Raw genomic sequence first — 21,538 nt, forward strand, 5'->3', positions numbered from 1 at the left:
AAGCCAATGCAAAATTACAGTATAGCAATATCATCTTGTATATATATATATTTGTGTTACTGTGGTTTTTATTGTTTTCATTTTGATGGTGATATTTATTACTCACTGATATCGCTAGTTGTTTTTCTATTCACATTTAGAAAGTTTACTTGTTTCAATAATAAGAATAGAAAAATATATATATATATATATATTTAGTCATGTAATTTAATATGTAACTGTATCCATCAATAGAAAACTGTTATTTAAATTATATTAACATAATTAAAATCCATTTCTACTTATAACTCCAAAGTTTTGGTACTTAAAGAAAAACACTCAGAAATTAATTTAGCATCCTAGCATTCATGAGGGCTTTGCCTATACTATAGAATTCACTTTGGGATACTGTAAATCACTATGCAATTGCTGGTGAAAAGAAAAGAAAAGTGATGAGGTGAGTTTATAGTTGAAGCACTGTAAAACTTTCAAATTTCCCTGAAGTCATCTGAAAGGTTTGTGGTTACCACTTAATGCAAACAGCAGTCAAAATAGTATTTGAAATTAATTGTTCAAACAAGAACATTACACTGGCCCTGTATGTAGTAAAAAAAATCAGGATTGCAGATGTTAAAAATTAAAAGCACACTGCTTCTGTATGCTGTAAAATATAGATGTGCTGCTGGCCCTGTATGTTGTAAAAAGTCAGGGGTGCAGTTGTTAAAAATTAAAAGCACACTATTACTGTATGCTGTAAAATACAGGGGTGATGCTGACCCTGTATGTTGTAAAAATTCATGGGCGCAGTTGTTAAAAATTACAAGCATACCAAGGAAGGTTGGTGATTCCGCACCAGTATTACACAATTACATGTGTTTACATAAACCAGTATACATTTATACAGAGATAATCTCTTATTGCCATCTGGTGGTGCACCCAGAGTCAGAAAAAAGCTAGAGCAAACATAGAATAAAGAAGACTCTTGTTTGGGTGCACTCTTGTTAAATGTGTATTTGTCGATAATATTAAAACATAAAGTTTTATTATGCTTTATTAAAATATAGTCCGTATCCACTCATTCTCCCCATGAAATTATTATAAGTCACAAGAAGGAGAAACCCACAAATGTATTTGTTGGGGAAAAAGGTAACAAACGGGGTTGGTATGTCCTGGTTTAGTCTATCCCAATATAGACTGGCATGGAGGTGTAGATATAGTCACCATACACCTGTTCTCATGCCATACCAGTACAAGCAATGCTTGTGTTAATGGGACCAAAATTGGTCATGCAAAAGTAGGTATCAATTACACCGGGAGTGTTTATAACATATATACTACCTCATCCTATCCTCAGCACACAAACCCTAATGGGTGTGCCTGATATTGTTGGAATTATTGATTCCTAATTAGTTCTCGCCTGAAAAAATCACCATACATCTGTTCTCATACCGTATCAGTACAGGCAGTGCTTGTTTTGATGAGACCAAAGTTAATCATGTACAAATAAGTATCAATAGCACCGAGAGTGTTTAGAGCATACATATGTACTCTTTTTCTTATTCTCAGCGCACAAGACCTGATGGGTGTGCTGATATCGCTGAAATTAATAGGTTAATAATTCCTATTGATTCTTGCCTGAAAAAATCAGGAAAAATAAATACAGGTGGGAAAGAAGAAGTAGTGGTGATACTGCTGTTGGTATTGAGTTTTAAATTGAAACAGCCTCAGATTACTACACTGGGTATTCTCTGAGGGTCACCCCTCAGATACTGACCCAGCCCATCACCGTTTTGCTTCCAAGATCAGACGAGATTGGGCTCTAGCGGTGAGGTATGATAGTAACCTATAAATGAGGTGTTCCACTCACCAATGAGAGTGCACCTATTCAGTAGATTAAGGGAGAAGTGTGGATCTGCTGTCTGTGTTAGACCTGGGATTGCTCCCAGGAATCATGGATGAGAGTCCACGAAAATAGGGAAAGTAATGAATTCTTTGTTAGAAATAAGAAGATAACATAATACACTATTCAGGCATAATTGCACATCTGTATTGTTTTTGGTATATGTTCACGGTGTCTCAGTATGCGTAAATTGTGGAGAATGCCCTATTATGGGAGAAAATTTCATCCACATATTTTCATTTCAATTTGAACAACGTATCCAACAATATCAGAAAAAAAGGGTCTCAGATGCAGTGTAAGTAGGAATATATGACGAGCGAAGGTAATATAGTAATCAAATACAGCATACGTGTATCACGGCTGGAGCTATCATCTCCATTCATTAGTTACACCTAGGATAAATATGCTGTCTTAAACACCAATTAGTGTATACACCAACAAATAATTACAAAACTGATTGAAAAAATGATATCAAAAGTGATACCGATTACCGCCCAGGTCCCTGGGTCAGTTGAGGGTGATTAGTAGTATTGGTATTCTCCCGTGTAGGATCCTATTGCATGCCTTGCTCAGATGCATTGGAAGTGAGCAAGCCCGTTGTTACGGGTGAAACGCGTTTTCCTACCTAAATATGCAATAAGGACTCTGAGCAAGGCATGCAATAGGATCCTACACGGGAGAATACCAATACTACTAATCACCCTCAACTGACCCAGGGACCTGGGCGGTAATCGGTATCACTTTTGATATCATTTTTTCAATCAGTTTTGTAATTATTTGTTGGTGTATACACTAATTGGTGTTTAAGACAGCATATTTATCCTAGGTGTAACTAATGAATGGAGATGATAGCTCCAGCCGTGATACACGTATGCTGTATTTGATTACTATATTACCTTCACTCGTCATATATTCCTACTTACACTGCATCTGAGACCCTTTTTTTCTGATATTGTTGGATACGTTGTTCAAATTGAAATGAAAATATGTGGATGAAATTTTCTCCCATAATAGGGCATTCTCCACAATTTACGCATACTGAGACACCGTGAACATATACCAAAAACAATACAGATGTGCAATTATGCCTGAATAGTGTATTATGTTATCTTCTTATTTCTAACAAAGAATTCATTACTTTCCCTATTTTCGTGGACTCTCATCCATGATTCCTGGGAGCAATCCCAGGTCTAACATAGACAGCAGATCCACACTTCTCCCTTAATCTACTGAATAGGTGCACTCTCATTAGTGAGTGGAACACCTCATTTATAGGTTACTATCATACCTCACCGCTAGAGCCCAATCTCGTCTGATCTTGGAAGCAAAACGGTGATGGGCTGGGTCAGTATCTGAGGGGTGACCCTCAGAGAATACCCAGTGTAGTAATCTGAGGCTGTTTCAATTTAAAACTCAATACCAACAGCAGTATCACCACTACTTCTTCTTTCCCACCTGTATTTATTTTTCCTGATTTTTTCAGGCAAGAATCAATAGGAATTATTAACCTATTAATTTCAGCGATATCAGCACACCCATCAGGTCTTGTGCGCTGAGAATAAGAAAAAGAGTACATATGTATGCTCTAAACACTCTCGGTGCTATTGATACTTATTTGTACATGATTAACTTTGGTCTCATCAAAACAAGCACTGCCTGTACTGATACGGTATGAGAACAGATGTATGGTGATTTTTTCAGGCGAGAACTAATTAGGAATCAATAATTCCAACAATATCAGGCACACCCATTAGGGTTTGTGTGCTGAGGATAGGATGAGGTAGTATATATGTTATAAACACTCCCGGTGTAATTGATACCTACTTTTGCATGACCAATTTTGGTCCCATTAACACAAGCATTGCTTGTACTGGTATGGCATGAGAACAGGTGTATGGTGACTATATCTACACCTCCATGCCAGTCTATATTGGGATAGACTAAACCAGGACATACCAACCCCGTTTGTTACCTTTTTCCCCAACAAATACATTTGTGGGTTTCTCCTTCTTGTGACTTATAATAATTTCATGGGGAGAATGAGTGGATACGGACTATATTTTAATAAAGCATAATAAAACTTTATGTTTTAATATTATCGACAAATACACATTTAACAAGAGTGCACCCAAACAAGAGTCTTCTTTATTCTATGTTTGCTCTAAAAATTACAAGCACACTGCTCCTGTATGCTGTGATATATAGGAACTCTGCTGTTCAAATTACATTACACTGGCCCTGTATGTTGTAAAAATTCAGGGGTGCAGTTGTTAAAAATTAAAATAACACTGCTCATTAATGCTGTAAAATATTGGGGTGCTGTTGTTCAAATAACATTACACTGGCCCTGTATGCTATAAAAATGCAGGGGTGCAAGTTTAAAAATTAAAAGCACACTAAAACTGTATGCTGTATTACATGTGTGCTGCTGGGCCTGTATTTTGTAAAAATTTAGGGGTGCAGTTGTTAAAAATTAAAACACACTGCTCCTGTATGCTTTAAAGTATAGGGTTGCTGCTGGCCCTGTCTGTTGTAAAAATTAAGGGGTGCAGTTGTTAAAAATTAAAAGCACACTGCTCCTGTATGCTGTAAAATATAGGAGTGCTGCTGTTCAAATAACATTATGCTGATCCAGTATGCTGTAAGAATACAGGAATGCTGTGAAAATAAAGGGGCACTGTTCTGTGTGATGTAATAATAAAAGGGTGCTCTCCTGTGAAATGGAGAACAACAATTTGGAGGGAAAAATAGTGGAAGATCAGGAACCACTTACAGTTTCTAGTACTAGTGCTGAAGCTGCTGCTGCCACCAGTCATGACATTGATGATGGAATTCCATCAATGTCATCTGCTAAGACCGATGCCCAATGTCATAGAGGGCATAACAAATCCAAGAAGCAAAAATTAATAAACAGAAGAAAGAAAAAAAATTATCTGACGAGAAACATAAAATTGGCAATATGCCATTCACGACACAAATGGCAAGGGAAGGCTAAGGCCTTGGCCTATGTTCATAACTGGTGGCTCAGCTTCTCATGAGGATGGAAGCCCTCTTCCCTCTAGAAAAAAAATAAGCTTGTTAAAGCACAGGAAAAAACAACTGTGCGTTCAGAGATCTCACAAATCCCCAAGGAGAGTCCAAGTGTGTCCGCGGTTGTGATGTCTAGGCTTGACCTTCCCAAGACTGTATGGAAAGAGTAGGCTTCTACCACTATTTTCATGCCCCCTGCAAATGCCCCCTGCAAGATCAGTTGCTGATATTGAAATTGAAGATGTCACTGTAGACGTACACAAGGATGAGTAGTATATTGGTGCAGCTGGTGCTGAGGAGGAAGTTGACGATGAGGAGTCTGATGGTGATGTGGTTTGTTTGAATAAGGCACCAGTGGAGACAGTTGTTGTCCGTGGGATGAGAAAGCCCATTGTCATGCCTGGGCAAAATACCAAAAAAGCCACCACTTCAGTGTGGAATTATTTCTCCACAAATTCAGACAACAGGTGTCAAGCCATGTCTTGCCTTTGTCAATGCATAATAAGTAGGGTAAGGGCGTTAACCACCTAGGATCATCCCCCCTTATACGTCACCTGCAGCACATTCATCAGAAGTCATTGTCAAGTTCAGAAACTTTGGGTAAGAGTGTAGGCAGTCCACAGACACCTAAATCCCTTCTTCCTGTTGTACCCAAATTTCCTCCTCAGTCAGGAACGTAAGTAGTCCTGCAGGCCATGTCACTGGCATGACTGACGAGTCCTCTCCTAACCGGAATTCCTCTGAAGGTTCCTTGAGTGGTATGCCTACTGCTGCTGTTGCTGTTGTTGCTGCTGGAAATCGATCGTCATCCCAGAGGCGAAATTGGAAGACCACTTGTGCTACTTCAGCTAAGCAATTGCCTGTCCAACAGTCATTTGCGAGGAAGATAAAATATGACAGCAGTCACCCTGTTGCAAAGCGGATTACTGAGGCCATAACAACTATACGTGTGTCCAGTATCCGCCATTAGTGCAGTGGGATTTAGACAGTTGATGGACGTACTGTGTCCCCGGTACCAAATATCATCTAGATTCCACTTCACTAGGCAAGCGATTCCCAGACTGTACAGGACATTAAGAAAAGTGTCCTCCGTGTCCTGAAAGATGCAGTTGTTCCCAGTGTCGACTTAACCATGGACATGTGGACAATAGGAGCAGGGCAAACTAAGGACTACATGACTGTGACAGCCCACTGGGTAAATGTATTGCTTCTCGCAGCAACAACAGCAGAAGCACCAGTAGCAGGATCTCACAAATACCAACTCGTTCCTAGGCAGGCTACGCTGTGTGTGACCAGTTTCTGTAAGAGGCACACTGCTGACATCCTCTTACGGAAACTGAGGGACATCATCGCACAATGGCTTACCCCAATTAGACTCTCCTGTGGATTTTTGATATCAGACAATGCCACCAATATTGTGCGTGCATTATATCTGCGCAAATTCTATCAAATCCCATGTTTTGCACATACAATTCATTTGGTGGTGCAGATTTTTTTTTTTAAATTACAGGGGCGTGCAGAAGATGCGGTCAGTGGCACGAAAAATTGTGGGCCACTTTCAACATTCTGCCACTGCGTTCCGAAGACTGGAATGCCAGCATACACTTCTGAACCTGCCCTGCCATCACCTGAAGCAAGAGGTGGTAACGAGATGGAATTCAACACTCTATATGCTTCAGAGGATGGAGGAGCAGCAAAAGGCCATTCAAGCCTATACATCCACCTATGATATAGGCAAAGGAGGGGTAATGCACCTGACTCAAGCACAGTAGAGAATGATTTCCATGTTGCGCAAGGTTCTCCAACCCTTCGAACTTGCCACACGTAAAGTCAGTTCAGACACTGCCAGCATGAGTTAGCTCATTCCCCTCATCAGGCTTTTCCAGAAACAGCTGGAGAAATTGAAGGAGGAGCTAAGACGGAGCAATTCTGCTAAGTATGTGAAACTTGTGGATGGAGCCCTTCATTCGCTTTGCCAGGATTCAAGGGTGGTAAATCTGTTGAAATCACAGCACTACATTTTGACCACCAAGCTCGTTCCTATGTTTAAAGCCTACGTTGTATATCTCTTTTCAGCAGACACAAGTCTGCAGAGTTGCACAGACATGCTGGTGAGAAAATTGTCAACTCAAGCGGAACGTGACCCGTCAACAGCTCCTCCTTCATTTTCTCCCACAACTGGTGCTGCGAGGAAAAGGATAAGATTTCCTAGCCCACCCGCTGGCGGTGATGTAGGGCAGTCAGGAGCAAGTGTTGACATCTGGTCAGGACTGAAGGACCTGCCAACAATTACTGACATGTCTACTGTCACTGCATATGATGATGTCACCATTGAAAGAATGGTAGAGGATTATATCGATGACAGCATCCAAGTAGGCATGTCATACAATCCGTATGTATACTGGCAGGATTGCACAAACTGGCTTTATTTTACCTAAGTTGCCCCCCCTCCCGTGTGTACTCTTAAAGAGTGTTTAATGCAGCCGGTAACCTTGTCAGCAATCGGCGTAGGAGGTTATTTCCACAAAATGTGGTGAAGATGATGTTCATCAAAATGAATTATAAGTTCCTCCAGGAAGACCTTTACCAGCAGTTTCCTCCAGAAAGTACACAGGGACCTGTGATGGTGGATTCCAGTGAATACAAATTAATACTCGGTGAGGAGGAGGATGTACACACTGAAAGGGGTGAGGAATCAGAGGATGAGGACAAAATCTTTCCTCTGTTTGTGCAAGGAGAGATTAATTGCTTCTTTTTTGGTGGGGGGATTAATTGCTTCTTTTTTTGTGGGGGCCCAAACAAACCAATCATTTCAGCCACAGTCGTGTGGCAGACCCTGTCACTGAAACGATTGGTTTGTTAAAGTGTGCATGTCCTATTTATACAACATAAGGGTGGGTGGGAGGGCCCAAGGACAATTCCATCTTGCACCTCTTTTTTCTTTCCATTATGTGCTCTTTGGGGCCTAGTTTTTGAGACTGCCATCCTGTCTGCCACTGCAGTGCCACTCCTAGATGGGCCAGGTGTTTGTGCTGCACACTTGTGTCGCTTAGCTTAGTTATCCAGCGACCTTGGTGCAACCTTTTGGCCTAAAAACAATATTGTGAGGTGTGAGGTGTTCAGAATAGACTGGAAATGAGTGGAAATTAATGCTATTGAGGTTAATAATACCAAAGGATCAGAATTACCCCCAAATTCTGTGATTATAGATGTTTTTATGTGTTTGTTTTTTCCCTAAAATCATCAAGATACAAATCCAAAACCAAAACCTAAAAGGGTGGTTTTGGCAAAATCAATCCAGATCCAAAACCAAAACACAAAACACGAAAAGTGCCCGTCTTACATCTATAGTGGTTATTCACCTGATATGTACACTATAGACCCTATTCAGTAAGGATTGCAGTTTCTGCTAAAAATCAGTTTCTGCAATCAAATAGTTGCCGCCCAGAAATTGAAAAAAATGGGCATCGTAAAAATTGAGAATTTATCGCAATATGCGGGCTGTTCGTAAAACCATATGCAATTACCAGAACATTTAAGATTTTTCATATCTGCACCAGGCAAGGTCGTCAACAAGAGGCTGGAAATGGTCATCGCTGATGTCACATGCCCTCCTTAAATACACCTTTTCAGACACACCCAGAAAATGGCGGGTTTCCACCCAGAAACGCCGGCTACCTGTCAGTCAAACAGCGGCTGCTTTACGATCACAGTGTATACACATTTTTGTCATTATTTTTGCTGGTGCATGCCTAATGTGAATGCTGCACATGTGCAGTTGATTGATAATTGGCCAGATTGATAATCAGCTAATGTTGCATTTTTAAATTGACATTTCTTTTCTTTCTTTTTCAAGCTGCAGCCACATACCAACCACATTGTAGTGTCTGGAGGGCTTAGAGTTTGTACTTTAATCACATTTTTGTCAGTCTGAATGTGCAGAATATTGCGTGGTGGGATGCATGGTGCAGCTCAGTCATATCAGGCCCTACTCTCTTGCCTTTTTCTCAGATTAGCATCCATGTTGCATTTCTGTAGCACACTAACATACAGTATTATTGATGAATAGGGTTTGCATACTTTTTGCTTTTGTCCCATTAGAAGTGTGAAAACTAAGAAAGTTCAGGAAAAACAGCAAAGAATGCAACAAACAGGGTGATGTGTTGTGATTTGAAATTAGGGGCCCAATTCAGATCTGATCGCAGCAGCAAATTTGTTAGCAAATGGGCAAAACCATGGGGGTAATTCAGAGTTGATCGCAGCAGCAAATTTATTAGCAGTTGGGCAAAACCATGTGCACTGCGGGGGGGGGGGGGGGGGGCAGATATAACATGTACAGAGAGAGTTAGATTTGGATGGGTTATATTGTTTCTGTGCAGGTTAAATACTGGCTGCTTTATTTTTACAGTGCAGTAAAGGTTTTTAGTTTGAATACACATCACACCCAAATTTAACTCTCTCTGCCCATGTTATATCTGCCCCCCCAGTGCATATGGTTTTGCACATTTGCTAAAAAATTTGCTGCTATTATCAGATATGAATTAGTTTCATATCACACCAATTAGGCACTAGGTAAATAAGGACTCAACTGAAGATAAAAATAGTTGATCAACATCCAGATCAGGATGGTGTTTCAAACCAAAAAATAAAGGTGGCAGTAACCAGCTTTGCATTGGCATACTACTCTAGTGCATTATATCCCCCCCAAAAAAAAAATTACTGTAAATCACTAAAGATTATTATTCATGTGGTACACAAATTAATTCTGATACTGTATCATGCATTTTTAAACCACTATTGTGTCCATTAGAAAGCTAGTCTTCATTGTTGGCCTTAATGCTGTTAGATCCTATTACCTGATACAGTGAATTCTCTGATATAGTAGTGGAGGTACGATATATTAGCTGGCTTGATTTCTATTCTCTCTGTTTTTCAATTCCAAATGTCTGCGGATCATATTTTTAAAATTCAGGACATTGATTGAACTTCTGTTTCTTGTAGTGATTGTATAGCTCCAGACATTAAATCAAACAATGATGGTCTCCTCCCCACACACCTAATACATTTTGATCTATGCAGATCTTTTTAAAAATCATTGGGATTTGGAAAAGAGTTTTGTGATAAGAACATACTATGCTCTCTCCCAATCAAATTTTCCTTTCTAATCACATGGCCTGTTTTCCACCTTGTGACCGAAATTTACTTACATTCCACTAACCCAGGGTTCTTAGTAGAAAGGAACCCAGATTATGTGGAACTATCACTAAAAGTTGTGTTTGGTTATACTCCAGATGAACAAACTGTACAGATGTTTCCTCATATATGGTTGCTTCAAGTTGCGCCAAACAGACGATCTCTGGTTAGCCTGGTCCTGAGAAAACTCTTCCCCACTGAGATCTTTTTTTTTTCTCAAAATGTGCATATTTGCATAAAAATTTATTTGTGACATCTGTGAGTGTGAATCTGTATATAAAGTGCTATAATACAGCAGACGTAGCTTTTTATTGATATGAATCCTAGGAAAAACAGGGTATCATGAGTTTCACTATTAGATAAACTACTGTTGTTAAACAACCCTAAAACATAAATATAGAGAAACATAAAAAATACACATATATAATTCATGAGGTTACATAATGTATTAAAGGAGCCATTGCAATTCAAACTCAATTTTGAAACTTTTATAGTACATATGTGTCCACTTACATCTAGCCTCCCTGCACGTTAAACAGCCCTTCTAGTTATGCCATTCCATGGAGTGACTGGATTGCGCCAAGCATCTTTTCTTGAAACTTTTTTCATTAAAATGTATCTTATTCACAAAACAATGCGAATAGGATGCAGCTTTTGCTGATTAGAATGATAAACGTGGCATGTCTATATTCTATATATGAAAGCAGCTGTAATTTCATGCAAAATGCTATGTTACAATGTTACCTTAGAAAACACGGTAACATAGCATTTCATATGCAGATACTGGTGCGGTTGCACACAGAATATAGGCATATCACATATCATTTTAATCATCTTATGCACATAGCAATGCTAAGAAGACAATGTTTTTTTTTTTTTTTGGGGGGGGGGATATGCTAATGGAGTTGCACAGGACCTGTCAGCTCACACCAGGCATTACCCGTTGCATGTTAAATTGAGGCAAGATGTATGAGGACACATGTTAGGGTCTCCTGCCCTGTGCTGCCACATCGTCATGGCAACCGGGAGACAAGTGCTAGCGGAGTAACCTGAGCGCAGCTGATACTCCGGTTCGGGTCTTTTGCTGTGCAGTGGTTACAGGCAGGGGATCCGGTGCTGGTTTTTGTGCTCACAGTCTGTGAGGTCTGAGGGGGGCGTGGACAGCACCTGCTTTATAAGGCCTCTTCTCAGGTTAAGCAGATGCTGCTGAATCTTTGTTGGTTAGTCAGTTCCTGAAAGTTAGCCAGTACTGTGTAGCTTTGTATTTGTTGTTGCTTACTGCAAATAGGCCTGGGGATTTGGTACTACACTCTGCCAATCCAGACCTAGCAGTAAGACTGGAGTCAGTCGTTTAGCCTGCTGAGGTTCTTTTGATATTCTGTGAACCCAGCAGGTTTGTGGCTGTACTTTCAGACCTGCCTGCTTAATCCTCTCTCACTGTGCAGGGTGTCCATGTGTCAGTTTAGTGGCAGTAAGCTGTACCTGGGCCCTGCAAGTGAGAATTAGGATTGTGGAGACTCTCATTGTGTCTATTATTCCATCTCTGACCAAGGAGTTTACTGCCATACCCGTTGGTAACCCTTTAGGGTTTTGCTGTTGCCCTTAGCAACAGCATTTCGGGTTCTCTACGTATTAAAACACAACATCTTGCTTTTTCCATCTGAGCATTTCTAATACTAGGGAGACACCCAGTTTCTTAGCCTCTGGGCTTCTCTGTTCACTCTGTGTTGGTTTTGTTACCCTATCACCTTCTGTGTACGTTATGTCATATTTCCCAGTCTGTCTGTGAGTTCATTTGTTTTGCATCCCTCTCTGTTCAGACACCAGTACATTCCTGCAGGCACTGGTGTGCATAACAGTTCAAACACCAGTACATTCCTGCAGGCACTGGTGTGCATAACATATTCAGCAGCCCAATACTCCTGTTGAAATTTTGTGGGAATATGGAGCATACCCCTCAAAATACGTTGCAACAGGTGGTCGATCAGGTGCAGGTCCTGACTTGTCAATTTAATGATTTGTCCATTAAAATGCACACCTCCCAGGCCGCTGGCGGAGCTCCCGCAGCAGCAGCACCTTCAGGGGTTAAGGAGCCGAAAGTAAATCTTCTGGATCGTTTTTCTGGAGATCGCTCGCAGTTCTTTTGTTTCAAGGAGAGCTGCAAGTTATATTTCCAGCTTAGGCCTCAGTCTTCTGGGTCAGAGATTCAGCGGGTGGGCATAGTGATTTCCTTGCTACAAGGAGACCCACAGGTCTGGGCATATGGGTTGCAGCCTGACTGTCCGTCGCTTAAAAGTGTTGATGCTTTTTTTACGGCACTGGGCATGTTGTATGATGACCCTGACAAGACGGCCTCAGCCGAGGCTCAGATTTCAATCCTTAAGCAAGGGCGAAGGCCAGTTGAGGTTTACTGTACGGAGTTTCGGAGGTTGGCCCATGATACCCAGTGGAATGACCCAGCCCTGAGACACCAGTACCGAAGAGGTCTTTCTAACCAGATAAAAGACCAACTGGTACAATATCCCTTGCCTGATAGCTTGGATCAGCTCATGCAGTTATCCATCCGGGTGGATAGACGGCTGAGAGAGCGTAGGCTTGAAAGGGAGACCGAGGTTTCCTTCTTTCCCAAGGGAACCTCAGACTCTGAGGAATTTTCCGAGGAGCCTATGCAGATTGGGGCTACCCGCCTCTCCTCGCGTGAGAAGACGCGGAGGAGACAGCAGGGGTTGTGTTTGTACTGTGGGAATAAGGGTCATGTGGTAGTATCATGCCCAGAAAAGCCAGAAAACTTCAGGGCCTGAGGGTGATGGGAAATATCCTGTCAGGCCAGAAGTCAGAATTTCCCAAGAAGACTTTTATCATTCCAGTGACCTTGAAGATCCTCGGTCAAACTGTCAAGACTGGGGCCTTTGTGGACAGTGGGGCCGACGGGGTTTTTATGGACCGCCAATTCGCCCTGAAACACTCTGTTTCCTTAGTACCCTTGGCGTCGGAAATTGAGATTTGTGGGTTAAACGGGGAACCATTATCCCAGGGTAAAATTACCTCTTGCACTAGCCAGATTTCTTTGTTTATTGGAGCCACACACTCTGAAAAATTGTCCTTTTATGTGACTGTCTGTACTTTTGCCCCATTGGTGTTGGGGTTACCCTGGTTAAGGGCCCACAATCCTCAATTTGACTGGGTCTCTGGGGAGATTCTTAGTTGGGGTACTGATTGTTTCAGGAGTTGCGTGAGCCTTCCAGTCAGGCTCTCGCAGCTAAGTTTGCCAGGATTGCCAGGGTGTTATGCAGATTTTGCGGACGTGTTCTCCAAAAAAGTTGCAGAGGTACTACCTCCCCATCGCCCCTATGACTGTGCCATTGATTTGTTGCCGAATGCTAAGCTTCCCAAGAGCAGGTTGTACTCCCTGTCACGTCCTGAGACTCAGGCTATGGCAGAGTACATTCAGGAGAACTTGGCTAAAGGATTTATCAGACCTTCACAGTCTCCAGTTGGGTCGGGGTTCTTCTTCGTGGGTAAAAAGGACGGTTCATTGCGACCCTGCATCGACTTCAGGGAATTGAACCGTATCACGATTAAAAACTCATACCCACTGCCTCTCATTTCGGTCTTGTTTGACCAGCTTCGTACTGCCACCATTTTTTCTAAGATTGACCTACGCGGTGCGTACAATCTAATCCGAATAAGAGAGGGGGATGAATGGAAGACTGCCTTTAATACCCACTCAGGGCATTATGAATATTTGGTGATGCCTTTTGGGCTCTGTAATGCCCCGGCAGTCTTCCAGGATTTCATGAACGATGTGCTCAGGGAATATTTGGATAGATTCTTAGTTGTATACTTAGATGACATCCTAATCTTCTCCCATTCCCTGGAGGAACATCGGAAGCATGTACGCTTAGTCCTCCAGAAACTCAGAGACCACCGGCTTGGGGCGAAGCTGGAGAAGTGCGAATTTGAAGTTCAGCAAATCGCATTTCTAGGATATATTATCTCCCCAGAAGGTTTCCAAATGGAGGGTTCCAAGGTACAGGCAGTCCTGGATTGGGTGCAGCCCACTAGTTTGAAGGCGCTTCAGCGTTTCCTGGGCTTTGCAAATTTTTATAGAAGATTTATCGCTGGATTTTCGTCTATAGTGGCGCCCTTGGTGGCACTCACTAAGAAAGGGGCGGATGTTGCTCACTGGTCTCGTGAGGCCAAAGCGGCTTTTGCCCGTCTCAAAAGGGCATTTGTCTCGGCCAAGGTGCTGCGACACCCAGATCCAGAGCGTCCTTTTGTGGTGGAGGTGGATGCCTCTGAGATGGGTATTGGGGCAGTGCTCTCTCAGATGGGAGTGTCTGATAATCGCCTTCATCCCTGTGCTTACTTTTCCCGTAAATTTTCGCCTGCCGAGATGAATTATGACGTGGGTAACCGGGAATTGTTGGCTATTAAGGATGCACTCGAGGAGTGGAGACACTGGCTTGAGGGGGCTAAGTTTGTGGTCTCAATTCTCACCGACCATAAGAATTTGGCATATTTAGAGTCAGCGAAGCGTCTCAATGCCAGGCAGGCACGATGGGCTTTGTTTTTTGCTCGCTTTAATTTTTTGATAACATATCGCCCTGGGTCAAAAAACATCAAGGCTGATGCGCTCTCGCAGAGTTTTGCTCCAATCCAGGAGACCACCGAGGAGCCGTTGCCCATTGTGTCCCCATCATGTATTAAAGTGGGCATTACCCAGGACCTCTTGTCATTAGTCCTTAGAGCACAGGAGCAGGCTCCTCCAGACCTTCCGGTAGGTCTTTTGTTTGTGCCTCCTAGGTTAAGACAGCGAGTGTTCCTGGAATTCCATGCCAAGAAGTCGGCAGGTCACCCGGGTATTGCCAGAACTCGGGAGTTGCTATCTAGGGCGGTGTGGTGGCCCTCGGTGGCTAAGGATGTGGATCAGTGGGTTCGGGCATGTGACATCTGTGCCCGAAATAAGACTCCTAGAGGGGTTCCTGTTGGCCCATTACATCCACTCTCTATTCCATCTAAGCCATGGACCCACATTTCAATGGATTTTGTTGTGGACTTGCCCAAATCCTCGGGGATGACAGCCATCTGGGTTGTCGTTGACAGGTTTTCGAAGATGGCGCACTTCGTTCCACTGGTTGGGCTGCCATCGGCCAGACGCCTGTCTGAATTATTTATGCTGCATGTTGTGCGTCTCCACGGGTTGCCACTTGATGTGGTCTCTGACCGCGGATCCCAGTTTGTGGCCAAATTCTGGAGGGCATTTTGTTCCGATCTCCAGATTTCTGTCAGCTTGTCGTCAGGCTACCATCCGCAGTCTAATGGGCAGACTGAAAGGGTGAACCAGTCCTTGGAGCAGTTCCTCAGGTGTTATGTCTCCAAGTGTCAGACTGACTGGGTTGCTCATCTGTCAATGGCGGAGTTTGCCTATAACAACGCGGCTCATTCTGCTACAGGGATCTCTCCCTTCCTTTGTGTGTATGGGCATCATCCTAAGGCCAATTCTTTTGACCCCTGGACTCCACGCCTGGTGGTTCCTCTGTCGTTTCGGTCCTTAGAGGTATTTGGAGGAAAGTGAAGAAAGCCCTTGTGTCTGTGTCATTAGTGACCAAAAGGGTTTTTGATAAGCGGAAAAGACCCTGCAGCTTCAAATTAGGAGACTTCGTCTGGTTGTCTACCAAGAATTTGAAGTTGAGACAGCCATCTCATAAGTTAGGCCCCCGGTTCATCGGCCCTTATAAGATCACCAGGGTTATCAATCCGGTGGCATTTCAGTTAGATCTGCCCCGTTCTTTGGGTATCAATAAAACATTTCATTGTTCCCTTTTAAAACGGGCGATTAGTAATCCTTCTTCCAGAGGAAGACCTTCCCCTCTTCTGATACGTGGCCAGAGGGAGTTTGTTGTTGAAAGGATTCTTGACTCCAAGATGGTTCGGGGTCGGCTGTCATTTTTGGTGCACTGGAAGGGGTATGGCCCGGAGGAGCGGTCGTGGGTGCGCAGTTGTGATCTTCATGCCCCCAGACTGATACGCTCTTTCTTCTCGCAGTTCCCCGATAAACCCGGTGGTAGGGGTTCTTTGACCCCTCGTCAGAGGGGGGGTACTGTTAGGGTCTCCTGCCCTGTGCTGCCACGTCGTCATGGCAACCGGGAGACAAGTGCTAGTGGAGTAACCTGAGCGCAGCTGATACTCCGGTTCGGGTCTTTTGCTGTGCAGTGGTTACAGGCAGGGGATCCGGTGCTGGTTTTTGTGCTCACAGTCTGTGAGGTCTGAGGGGGGCGTGGACAGCACCTGCTTTATAAGGCCTCTTCTCAGGTTAAGCAGATGCTGCTGAATCTTTGTTGGTTAGTCAGTTCCTGAAAGTTAGCCAGTACTGTGTAGCTTTGTATTTGTTGTTGCTTACTGCAAATAGGCCTGGGGATTTGGTACTACACTCTGCCAATCCAGACCTAGCAGTAAGACTGGAGTCAGTCGTTTAGCCTGCTGAGGTTCTTTTGATATTCTGTGAACCCAGCAGGTTTGTGGCTGTACTTTCAGACCTGCCTGCTTAATCCTCTCTCACTGTGCAGGGTGTCCATGTGTCAGTTTAGTGGCAGTAAGCTGTACCTGGGCCCTGCAAGTGAGAATTAGGATTGTGGAGACTCTCCTTGTGTCTATTATTCCATCTCTGACCAAGGAGTTTACTGCCACACCCGTTGGTAACCCTTTAGGGTTTTGCTGTTGCCCTTAGCAACAGCATTTCGGGTTCTCTACGTATTAAAACACAACATCTTGCTTTTTCCATCTGAGCATTTCTAATACTAGGGAGACACCCAGTTTCTTAGCCTCTGGGCTTCTCTGTTCACTCTGTGTTGGTTTTGTTACCCTATCACCTTCTGTGTACGTTATGTCATATTTCCCAGTCTGTCTGTGAGTTCATTTGTTTTGCATCCCTCTCTGTTCAGACACCAGTACATTCCTGCAGGCACTGGTGTGCATAACAGTTCAAATACCAGTACATTCCTGCAGGCACTGGTGTGCATAACAACACATCTGTATACCTCCTTCATTTTAGCATTTCCTTATCAGCTCTCACTATTATTATTCCTCAAATGGGATTTTATTCTTTGTTTAGCATTCCCCAGAAGTTATTGATATTAATTTCAAAAATGTGCCTTAATAACATTTGTCTGTAGATCATTGCTTATATTATACATACATACATACATACATACATACATACATACATACATCCATACATACTGTATGCTCCACCAACCTTAATTTTATGGTCTTGAAGTCTTCCCTACAGTATATAAAATATGCCACAGTTGAGTTCAATGTGGTACAGTAAATTGTTATTAGCTTTTTAGCTTTTTATCAGAAACTTAAATTCTGTAAAATTGTTGTTACTATAAAATTATTGCTACAATTGGAAAATGAGTCAGTAGCTGTAATGATGAAATATCTGGGTTATAATAAAATAATTTACATTTTTTTGGTTTCAGGAAGGGAATTTCAGACCAGTTTGCTTTAGAGATTAGGGAACAAAACAGAGAGAAATACGCCCCTTCTGAGTTTTACCCATTTTGTACATGGTGCCAGTTTTTCTGACAAAAGATTGTTTTCCATGTTATTCATTTCAGTTGAATCAATGATGATGGCGTTTACTTGTTTCCTGTTTATAGTATATCCACTTGTGTCAGTAGGTTTTACATTAATTGTGGTTTTAATAAACACGTCTTGCATATAGATTACCAGAGTTAGAAAATCAATTGCAACTTGGTTTAAGTTCTATACCAAGTTAATGTTAGAATTTAATGTAGGACAAGAATCATGCAGACTATTCATAAATCCCCTCCGAATCAAGAAAATGTCATCTTAAAACCTATGACAAGTGATCAGGTATACCAAATAGTATGGTGCCACCATTAAGCCGTAGACAAATTGACATAGTTGGGGGTTAATCTTGTCCCTATTGCTGTCTCTAATATTGGTATATACTGTAACAGATTTGATTGAAATTAAAATAATTATTTTTTAATAAATAAAAAGAATACACTCCTTAATAAATTCCTTGAAATTCTTTTCAACAAAATTTGCATCTAGGAAACCATTTATGCATCATAAATTTATTTTTGGAGGATTTTTTTTATTTTGCTATTAATTCTTCCACATTAATTAGTTAAACAGTTACCTGTTCCAAATTGGGGAAAATCTATTAAAATTGGTGTCTGAAAAGGTTAATTTAATTTTGTTTATCCCAAAATCCTCGTACTGCATTTTGATTAAATTGTATCATGTAATTACTTCCCTTTCTTACTTATTATCTTTATAATTCTCTCCTTCTTTCAAACCATTTCTCATTAGGTTTAATATGATTAGTGTATTGATGTCCATTTTTACAAGTGAAGTCATTTTCTAACATTCTATCAGCAGCAGCAGGAGACGTGCATCCCGGCTGTTGCCTGGGAGCCGGGACACCGCATCGCCTGCTGATCCCCGCTCAGCACCTAGCAGCAGGCTAATGCTGGACCAATGCCTCCTGGTCCTCGCCCGGCACCTAGCAACAAGCGAACGCCGGGTGCTGGGAGCTTCCAGACTCCTAGCAATGGGGACGCCGCAGGCAGACAGCGTTTCATGTTGCTTTGGAAATAGGTATACATGCAGCAGGGCAGCTGAACTTGTTTTGCAATTAGAGTGTGATTGGTTGCTGCTCATATATATTCACTTCCAGTTCACTCCCCAGGTCGCTGGTGATAGTTTCCTGTCCTTGTGAGAACCTGTCAGCTCTTGTTAGAATCTGTCAGCTCGTGTAAGGACCTGTCAGCCTGCTATACTCCCGTGTTCCTGAGACCTTGCCTGACTGATTCCTAATCTGTTCCAGCTATCCGTGAACTCAGGTTTTGGTGTGGTAATCCCACACAGAAACTGCCTTGCCTACATTTTTTTATTGTGTTCATCCTGTGCATTGTTGCATTTGCAAATCATTAGTATTTACAGTCTTGTTGTTCATAACACCCTGTGCAAGTACTGAGTTATTGTGTTATACTATATTCTAACCTGTGCATTGTTGCACTCACGTGCATTAAGTAATCTCTCTCCGTCTGCAAGTAGTGCAGCGGCATCTAGCTAGGGTTCTGTGTACATCTCACCTTACTGCAATCTACTCTTGCCCAGCCTCCAATAGCCGCCTTGTCTATATATAAAACCTGGGGGCATCTGAGTATGGGGCGGACCTAATATGCCCTGGAAAGGTGGCTGCTATAGACGAAGTCTTTTGCTGCAGGAGGCTAAAAGACTGCTGGGCAGGGGTAATTGAGTGAGCATCACCAGGAACCATCAGATAGCCTATAGCACACTGTGTCCACATAACAGTATCACCAGCTAAACAAACTGTAGCTCCATGGGTCATTTTGTTTCTGGATGGATCCAGATCCAGGGTTTGACCCAGCAGCTATGGGATCTTACTCTATGTGTGGACACTCAGGAGGAAACTCGTAGGACCCAGACTGTCTCATCACCTGCTCCAAGAGAGCCTAAGCTAAACCTCCCAGATAGGTTTTCTATGGACTGTAAACAGTTTTTGAACTTCTGGGAAAGTTGCAAGCTGTATTTAAAGCTCAGGCCTTACTCTTCAGGTACAGAGACCCAGTGAGGAGGAATCCTAATTTCGCTGTTACAAGGTGACCCACAATCATGGGCCTTTGGCCTCTCAGCAGATCACCCCAGTCTGTTTTCCATGGACTCCCTCTTTAAAGCCCTGGAAATCCTTTAATATAATCCAGTTTGAGCAGCTTCCGCAGAAACCCATCTTAATTCCATTAAACAAGGGAGAAGTTCGGCCAAGGAGTATTGTACCAAATGCTACCAATGGGCCAATGACTGTGGTTGGAATGACCAGGTACTTCAGAGACAGGTTCAATTGGGACTAACAGAGTAAATCAAAGATTTTCTTATCCAATATCCTATTCCAGCCACTTTGGATGCACTTATTGAGTTAGCCATCAAACTAGATAGGTGGATACGGGAACGGAAAATGGAGAAAGAGATTCCCACACCTACATCTCGTTGGATAGTGCCAGAGATTGTAGGGGATGTTGAGGAACCCATGCAAATCTGGGCATTCCGTTTGACTCCTCAAGTGAAGGCTAGACGTCCTAGTCTGGAACTATGTCTTTATTGCAGGACCAAGGAACATCTGGTGAACACTTGTCCGCAGAAGGCGGGAAACTAGTAGACCTAAAAAATCCAGGGAGAGTTTTTTCGGGTCTCTGTTCCATCTCCCCAAATAATTCTTTATTATTACCTATCAGGTTAACTACCCCTTCTGGTCCAAGCGAGGTAACAGCTTTTGTAGACTCCAAGGCTGCCAGAAATTTTATGGACTTGGAATTTGCTCATGCCCAAGGAATTCCTATGGAGACTCTTTGCCCACCAATTTTCATCTGTGGATTAGATGGCAATCCTCTTCAGAATGGTTGGGTGAACACCCGGACTCCAGCCCTACAGTTTTTTTGTTTGAATATTCAATTGTGAAGAGTTATTTTTTTTTCTTGTACAAAGGGCCGAATTCAGACAGCTCGCTAGGGTTTATTTGCACTGCTGCAAAAAGATAGTCGCAGCCCATAGGTGAGTGTATTTTCGCTTAGCAAGTGTGCGTACGCATGTGCTGCCGAGCGGTACAAAAAGTTTTGTGCAGTTTCTGAGTTGCCCAGGACTTACTCAGCCGCTGCGATCACTTCAGGCTGTTTGGGGCGGAATTGACGTCAGAAATCCTACCTGCAAACGTATGGACACGCCTGCGTTTTTCCAACCACTCCCTGAAAACGGTCAGTTGCCACCCAGAAATGCCTTCTTTCTGTCAATCACCTTGTAGTCAGCTGTGCGAATAGATTCTTCGTAAATCCCATTGCACAGCAACGATCTGCTTTGTTCCTGTGCGATGTGCCTGCGCATTGTGGTGCATACGCATGCTCAGTTCTGACCTAATCGCAGCGCTGCAAAAAATGCTAGCGAGTGATCAGGTCTGAATTAGGCCCATTGTCCCTTAACTCCAGTTGTTCTGGGTCTGCCCTGGCTAAAACCTCTTATCCCAGTATTCAACTTGAGTACAGAAGCTCTTGTTTCATGGCGCATGGATTGTGCAGCCAAATGCCTGACCATGCCGGTCTGCTCAGCACTTCCTGTCCCCGAAGGGTTGCCAACCCAGTACATGTCTTTTGTGGATATTTTTTCCAAACAGCAAGCTGAATCTTTGCGTCCTCACCATCCTTATGATTGTGCAATCAATCTTATACATGGAGCTAGGCTCCCTGAAGGCCGCCACTACTCTTTCTCTTTGCCCAAGATGAAAGCTATGGAGGAATACATCCGGGAGAGTTTAGAAAAAGGCTTCATCAGGCCTTCTAAGTCACCAGTGGGAGCCGGGGGTTTTTTGTCGAGAAAAAGGACGGC

At 42.8% G+C, this 21,538-nt stretch overlaps 2 pseudogenes; one reads left to right on the forward strand and one right to left on the reverse strand.

Annotated features, from left to right (window-relative positions):
• Positions 1 to 1,705: 1,705 nt before the first annotated feature.
• On the reverse strand, positions 1,706 to 1,823 carry LOC134968405 (5S ribosomal RNA; annotated as a pseudogene).
• Positions 1,824 to 3,153: 1,330 nt separating this feature from the next.
• On the forward strand, positions 3,154 to 3,271 carry LOC134968406 (5S ribosomal RNA; annotated as a pseudogene).
• The last annotated feature ends 18,267 nt before the right edge of the window (positions 3,272 to 21,538 follow it).

The sequence above is a fragment of the Pseudophryne corroboree genome, chromosome 10 (genome assembly GCF_028390025.1).
Source record: "Pseudophryne corroboree isolate aPseCor3 chromosome 10, aPseCor3.hap2, whole genome shotgun sequence".
In the NCBI taxonomy this organism is placed as follows: Eukaryota; Metazoa; Chordata; class Amphibia; order Anura; family Myobatrachidae; genus Pseudophryne; species Pseudophryne corroboree.